Source organism: Ambystoma mexicanum, chromosome 8 (assembly GCF_040938575.1).
Source record: "Ambystoma mexicanum isolate Mex_15411 chromosome 8, UKY_AmexF1_1, whole genome shotgun sequence".
NCBI lineage: Eukaryota > Metazoa > Chordata > Amphibia > Caudata > Ambystomatidae > Ambystoma > Ambystoma mexicanum.
This window is the reverse complement of record NC_090929.1, coordinates 1654222221-1654230616: the sequence shown is the minus strand read 5'-3', so window position 1 is coordinate 1654230616 and position 8396 is coordinate 1654222221.

Genomic DNA, 8396 nt, shown 5'->3' with positions numbered 1-8396 from the left:
CCTGTAGAAAGATAAAAGGCCTCTTTCAACATTACATGAACACTGGAATTGACGGTGACTTTCCCTTCAACTGGTCAGTGGGTAATAAGAGATCCTGGATCCATTACAAATTGTTCTCGGATCAATTGTTGGACCACATAGGTCAACTTAGATATACTGGTACCACACTAAGTGACAATGTCGTACAGAAGTTTGAGTTCATCATGAACAACTGAAAGAGAAAGACCATGTTAGGTATTGAACATGTTTAACACACGTGCAATAGAATACACTGGTCAGTGCAAAATATAGAGAAATATATTGACTCATTTGATGAAATCTTACAGAAGTGCCAAAAGGTAAATATGGATATAGAAACCTTTGAACGGATAGTCCTATTATCAAGACAGTATATCAAGGTATGATCCAAAAATACTAATGGCAAATTCCTACATAAAAGTAAGACCTACGATATTATAATAACACATGAGAAACACAAACCCTATAGAGAGATAAACATAGTTAAGAGCTCTGCAGAGACTGCGTGGGTCTAAAAACTACTTATAAAAATGTTTTCCGTAGGCGTAGGTCCTCTGCACACGCAACAAAATGGGTGCTAATAAGGAATATGCTTAGCATGGATGGTCGAACATTTTGGTACATCTATAACTCACATAATACAGGCGATGGGTCACAGAACGAAATTAATATCATTGGTGAATCTGATTGGATAAACTATATTAAGGACCTGTATTATAGTGATACTGCTATATTGAATAGACACAATGAATATAATAACATTGAAAGAACTGATGATCTTATATTTGATACTGCAGATATTAAGGATATCATCAGCAGGTCAAAGTCCTCTAGGGCTCCTGGACCTGATATGATTCCAAATCTAGTATATAAAAGAAATCCAGAGTTTTAGGCCAGGATAATTATGCAATTGTTTAATACAATCCGATGTAAGGCTTCCTACCAACTAGTTGGAAAGCATCTATCCTGATGCTATATTTTAAAAGGAGGCCTGCAATAATCCACTGAACTACAGGCTTTTGGCCATGACCGATGCATGTTCCAAGATATTCACACTAATCTTACTGAAAGAGCTAAATACCGGGATCAAGAAAAATAATAACATACTGTCAAAACAACAAACAAGATTCCGTAAAGGTATGAATACTCTACATAATGTATGGACGCTGAAATATTTAATACGGGAACTTCAGACAAAAGAAGGGACGCTATTCATTTGTTTTGTTGATTTTAAAAGAGCGTTCGATACGGTAAATCATCAACTATTATGGTCCAAGCTGACAACATGCAAATTGAACTCAAGAGTACTCTATTTCATGCAAGAATTCTATACTGACACCACTGCTCAAATACTCCTAAACAGGGAAGGTGCATTGAGTAAAAGCATCAAGACAAATATGGGATTGAAACAGGGCTGTTCTCTAGCACCTACCCTTTATGACTTATATGTGTCTGACATGGGTGATACACTGGGCAATGCTAGAAACTTCTTTCCTAAAGTAGGTAATGAACATATAGCATGGTTGGCATTCGCCGCAGATAGACTTCTACTGGTTAGAACTCCAATAGGGCTCCAGTGTAGCTTAGAACATTTGTCAGAATATTCAAGAAATAACAATCTCATTATTAACTATCAAAAAACTAAGATTATGATCCCTGGCCCTAATAGTAAAAGGATCAAGCAGGATTGATGGGCATTAGATGACAATAGTCTTGAGGTTGTCCATATGTATATATGTATCTAGTTATTCTTATTTCCGGTACTAGGAGTGTTGCCCAATTGGAGGACTGTGTCAGATGAAATATAGAAAAAAGATTCTTGGCGGTTTTAAATTTTGTCAGAACCTAAAGTGGCTGCTCATTGGAAGGACTAATTAAATTATATAAAACTTGCCTTATCCCTGTCTAACAAATGGTTTGGAATTATTTACAGTAAGAGAAATACTCTGGTTGAAAAAACTTGAGCGGCAAATGTGGAAAGGAGCTCTGGGCATAGCTAAGAATACGCCAGTTGAAGGATTAGATTGTGATCTTGGGCTTTTAACCCTAGACACATAAAAGAGGATGGCTGTGGAAATATTCTATATCCATATGATGCATCAGAATTGAATATTTGCCAATTTTAAAATGCTTTTGAATAGGCATAGTACAGAAGTGGCATTGAAAGAATGGAGAAATTATGTATTCTTGTTTTTTGAGGAACACGGATTTGATATAGGAGAGCAGACGCATATCTCTCTAATACAAAAACTAATAAAAGAAAAAGCTAAAGTTTGGGACAGGAATTATACTATCACTCATCTGGGTCAGTTTAAAAAATATAATGTATATGTTAAATATGCTTTTCCTGTGGAATCGCCTTGTGATTATTTAATGAAACACTATCATATGAAGGTCAAATGATTTATAATTTCACTGAGATTTGAGATACTCCCAGCATTTTCTAGAACGGGTGCATGGAGTAACATTCCTTATCTCAAACGCCTTTTTTGTAATGAAGAGATCAAAACTACAAGGCATCTTCTGACTAAAGGTATAAACATGGACACAATACATAAAAAAGACGATTTTAATTTGAGATATAATATCAACAATTATGCAAATGATCAAAATTGGAGTTTTCTATATTCAGGGAATTGCACAGTCCTAAATGTTACTATGTACCATATGTGGTTGAGAATAATGGAATGTTTAAGTAACTTGACTTTAGTGATATTTTAGTGAACATATTTCTTTTAACAATTGTATTCATATAAGATGCAGTGATTTTATGTATATGTAAAATATATTTTGTTGGTATTCATAAAATGCAATATGAAATATTTGTATTTGTAGTATATATTTTTTACTCAATTCTACATCTTTTCTGATGTGTTAAAAGGTTTATTTAACCATCACAACACAAATAAAAATTAAATTAAAAAAAGTCCACCTGTGCAAAGTTTCTGCAAACAGGCCCCTGATGCTCTACTCCAAGGACGCAGAAAACAGCACCTCCCCCACAATGGAAATCTTCATTGCAGGGGCCTTTGATACCGATCCTAACACAAGTCACTGAGGTGAAAATGGCGGTGTCCAAACACAGCAACCCCCAGGGTTACTGCAGCTATATGAACACCATTATAAGCCAACTTGGAAAGCAGCCCCCACCTGCACGTGCATGGGTTGCAATACTGGCCCGCAGGCAGCCACTTCTTCCACGAGCTTCGCCAGCTGCCAAAAAACACCAAGTGCAGATTCTGCAATGTGTGTGGCGTAAGTGGCCACCACGGGAAGCGGTATGAGCCAGTCCACCTTCCTGTCCATCTGACCCCACACAGGAGCTTTTTCAACCAGCATAGAAGAATGGCCCACCAGACTGGACAAAAACGTACCCACATGCAGACTTGAGCGTTGAAGGATCCTCAACCTGCAAAGGATACAGCTGGTGGAGGCACTGTATGTGTACAAAAAGGGGGTATTGTCCTGGCTGTAGGAGTCAGAGCTAATTGCAACTTATTTATTGCAAGTCAACGTTGTAGAGTATTCACTACCCTTCGGTGGCACTTTTTATGCATATCCTAGGGTAGGTGTACATGAAGGAGAATAATAATCCACATGTGCTAGTTTGTTTATGAGGAGAAGAGCAGCTTTTATTAAGTAACTGTCATTCCGTTGGATCCTTTATTTTGGTCACCCTTTAGCCTGGCTATGTTAGACCCCTCCAAGGTCTTCATTTTAGAGGAACAATAGGTTATGTTAGTTCGACTTTGGTTAGATTAACTTGTGCAAAACCTGATATTAAAAACATGGTCTACAATGAGAAGAACAGAATGTATTAGAAGCAATAAGGTGTCTTTGTATCTGTGTCTCTCTCTATCACTGTTACCATGCAGCATGTTCATGCATCAATTTGTTTTGGGCTTTGATCTATGCTTACCGCTTACATTTGTTTGAATTGTGGTCTGTTAAATGGGTGGAATGACAGTTACTTAATAAAAGCTGCTCTTCCCCTCGTAAACAAACTAGCACATGTGGATTATTATTCTCCTTCATGTTCACCTACCCTAGGATATGCATAAAAAGTGCCACGAAGGGTAGTGAATACTCTACAACGTTGACTTGCAATAAATAAGTTTCAATTAGCTCTGACTCCTACAGCCAGGACAATACCCCTTTTTTGTACACATTTATTTATAGCCCTTAGTCCTGGGTCTGTGTTGGGCTCTCCCTCCTGTGTATACGGTGGAGGCACTGTAGCCTTCTCTGGCTCCGTCCAGTCCATGAGAACGTCCTCCTTAATCTCCAGAAGCAAAGGAAGCCCCACTTCTATGGGCTGTTTGAGCTACCTAGCAGGCGGCTGGACCCCTGACACATTGGAGAAACCACTGGCGCCCGCTGGAAACTCATAGTCTACCAACTAAAGAAGCACTGCAGCCATGGCCTCCTTGTCCAGATAACTACCCCATCGCCCATCAGACCCAGCACCATCCACTTCAAAGAAGGAGGAGGAACCCCCACCAGAAGATGAGGAGGATGAAGGAGCAAGTGCCTGCCTGGATTACCCAAGTTGGCGTTCCTCCAACTGCGAGGTCGCCCAACTGGCACGGAGGACAGGTGCTTCCGTTTGGCCACATACTTTTTGGTATTCATGGTAGCACCAAACCGCACCAACAGCACAGCACTGCAGCCCAACAAAATCAGCAGCAGGCACCACACCAAGGTGCAACTCACAATAGCCCTCCTCAGGCAGAATTCGAGGAATCACGCACACCACAGCACACCTGCCTCGTATTGCGAAGGAGCAGCAGTGCACAAGAGGTGGAAGTCACTTCACCAATGGATCATTCATGGCTTCTTTTTTCTTCTGTTGCAGGGTCCAGAGCTGGCACTCGGCCCCGGGTGCCTACCCCTAGAACCTGGAGCCACATGAGAAGGCCCACCAGATCCCTGGACATAGCCAGTCCATTCTGGGGCTCTATACACTGAAAGCAAAGTGTGGACCCAGATAGTCTAGCATCGGAACAACCAGAGATTGCACCTGAGGCCCACAGACCCCGCTCCAGACCCAGTGCATGCCCAACCAACCACCCAGAAGCTCCAGCTCCCTGGACGCGGAGCGACTCTCTATTCCTGCTGAAGCAGGGCAGGCCGCCTCAGCAGGATCGGCCACACTGGGCCACCGAGCAGTCCAATCACCACCTCAAATGGGCCCCTGCTCAGCAGAGGACTCAGGAGACACTCCCACCATCCCTAAACTTCCAGAGCCCAGCAGGAGGTGCAGGCAAAAGCAAGCAATACAGTTTCCCCTCCAAGCTAAGCAGGGAGAGGATGTTACTAGCATCAGGCAGCTCAGCTACTCACTGGAGTTCCAGTCAGAATGGCCGGACACTTCAAACGAATGCATTGTGATGGCTCATCTATAAACACCTTATCTTTCGGCAGCGCGGCACTCTCCTGGCACTTTGAGCAAGCAAGTATAGCGCTCATCGGTGGTGCTGCGCTCTTTTCCCTAATTTCTGCTCACAGTTTAGCTACAGGTAACAGTTGCCCTCCTTTGCATTTTACAGTCAGGTGTCTGCTCTGTAGCTGTCCGTCATGTGTTTACAGCGGTTGGAGGTTATCCTGAGGCATTCGATTACTGAGGTACGATATTTTGAATGTTATTTGTCCTCTATAGCTTAGTCTAGCTCCTTTGCTTTGCGTGACCTGCTATATTCTAGGCTTGACGTGGTAATTTTGCACCAATTTCATAACATGGTGCCTAATTGGCCGTCTATGTTTTTTCCAGCGAGCCTCGGCTTGTGTGGTGACTTTGAATTATTTGCAGTGCACCGTTTAGTGCTAGTGATGTATGCAACCGTATGCTAATTTTTATTTGTTTTGTGGATGTTGTCTAATTTCTCATCATCTTGCAGGGTCGTGCATTAGTGGGTCCTGATGAAGGGGGAGTTTAATTGAGAAACCGCCGAAACGTACAGAACTTGCCCTGTTTGAAGAAATAAAAGAAATCCATACGTTTATTATGTCTGCGATGTTTGGGCATACTGCGTTACCCTTGGTGATTGTCACCCCTGAGAATAGGTTTCAGAATGCGTTGCCCTTGTCCTTGTGTATTTAAGAAGGGACATAGGAAGGGGGTTGGGGGTGCTATGTTTGTTGAAATTGGTGATACAGTACACTATGTGTACCTTGGTCTGTTTTTTTTTCTTCAAAACGTGGGTAGTATGTTTGTTTAGAGCCTCATCACGATTTGGGCGGTATCCCAAGAGTATTACTGCTGGGATACCACCAGGGCTAATAGCGTTACCGCCAAACCCCCCACCGGAGCTATTAGCGCTGGATAACGGATTTGGCGGAACGGTAATTCCCCATTCCCCATTGGGCGCAATGGGAAATTTTAGGCATAACTACTGTCGGCGGTATTACTGCACGGTAATTGCGCAGAAAATTGACACATTCTCAGCGCATTTACCCCCAGCTCCGATGCAGTCAAACCCGTGATTTGGTGGACCCTTAAATGTGGTGGTAATAGCGTTACCACTGTATTTAAGGGTTCCCGCCAAACTCGTGATGAGGCCGTATGTGTTTTACTGTTTTGACCCTAACTGTATATGTTGCTACATATGTCCCATTAAGCAACATGTTTCTACGACAAGAATGAACTATGATTATTATGATTATTTTTTATTTTTTGTAGTGTGCAACACGCCTGCAGGCCTGAGAGCGCAAATAAGAAAGCCAGGTCATGAGAAGGAACAGGAGGTCAGACCAGGGCTCAAGTAGAAGAAGCGGAACTAATCATTAGAGTTAAAAAAGGTATGTTTTTATTGCTTTCTTAAAGCTGGTAAGACTGTGTATCATAGTACACCAGTTCCACAAGTACGTGCTATTCACTAAATATTTTAATAAAAAATGGTTCCAACTTGAATACAAAACAGATATATTGTTTACAGAATTGAAAATGTCAATTCAGGTGATATTGAAATTGCAGTGAAACTGATACTTGTTTCGACCTGCTAGGTCTTCCTCAAGGCACAGTATCTAATCAGATTTCATACACAAAATAATCAGATAATGAAATTCCATGTCTCTTTACAATGAATCAATGCGATTTGTATATGATCACAACCCTAAAAATTGATATAGCTTCAAGAGGTGAAGAGGAGAGGGGAGACAAAAAAAGAGAACAAAAATTAAGTAAATAATGAATATCATTTGACACTTGTTAAACCCACGTGTCATATACCATTACATTGTAACATTGTAATCACATTTTAAAGTACTAGCTTTGTTAAAAACACTAATTTGAAAGTGATACATTGAAATCCCCTTCTACATGAACAAATTCGGTCACCTTCACACAAGATCATGCCATGTAGTGGAACTTACTGGGATGATACAGCTAGAAATTGTGAAATTACTATATCTTGTGTCAAGCTTTTTTATATGCTGACTATAGCCCATAATCAATATCTCAGTGTTTTCCTTATTCAAGGCCAGGGAGTTGGCTGACATCCAGTATTGAATCAAATTATAGGTTTAATTGATGAGAGAGGAGTCAGTGTCAAAGTCTCCAGATAACTCAAAGACCAGCTGGGTATCGTCAGCGTTGTTAGTATAATTAATGCCAAATATATCCATCAGGTTGAAGAGGGGACGCATATAGATATTGAACAAAGAGGACAAGAGGCAGGCACCCTGTGGAACGCCACAAGACAGTAGCTCTGGAAGGGCCTGGAATCCACCCAAGCAGCTCTACCCCTTCTGGGACCAAGAAATGAAGCAAACCAGGCGATGGTAGATTCAGAGCAATAAATCACTCTACAAGCAATAAAGAATGGTCGACCAAGTCGATGCGGCATACAGGTCTAATAACATAAGCAATGCGACCCTACTGCTATCGCTAATTTCTGCCAAGTTGGCTCGCAAAACAAGCATTGCTGTCTCTGTGCCGTGCACGGTGCGAAATCCAGACTGGCAATTATTAAGGAGACTATGTTTTTCAATATGCTCCTGGAGCTGAAGATACTCAGCCTTATGGAGAATTTTCAACAAGAGTGGGAGGTTGGTAATTGGTCTGTAGTAACCAACGACCTCTGGATCCACGGTGACTTTTTTCAAAACTCGCTTGAACCAGACCTCTTTTATGCTTTCGGGGACGACTGAATTGAAGAAGGAAGAAGTTACAATGTTTGTAAATAAGGGTCAGAGATAGGAACTGGAATCTCTGATGATCATTGCAGGGCTTTCATCACCAATGCAAACAGTAGGTTTGAGCCCCTTGACAATGTCGGTCAGGGACTCTTGAGTCAAAGGGTTCAGGGTGAATTCATGGGCAGTATTTCTCAGGTTAATTATAAGGCCATCCTTGTTGGGTGTATCCCTACTTTCATCCA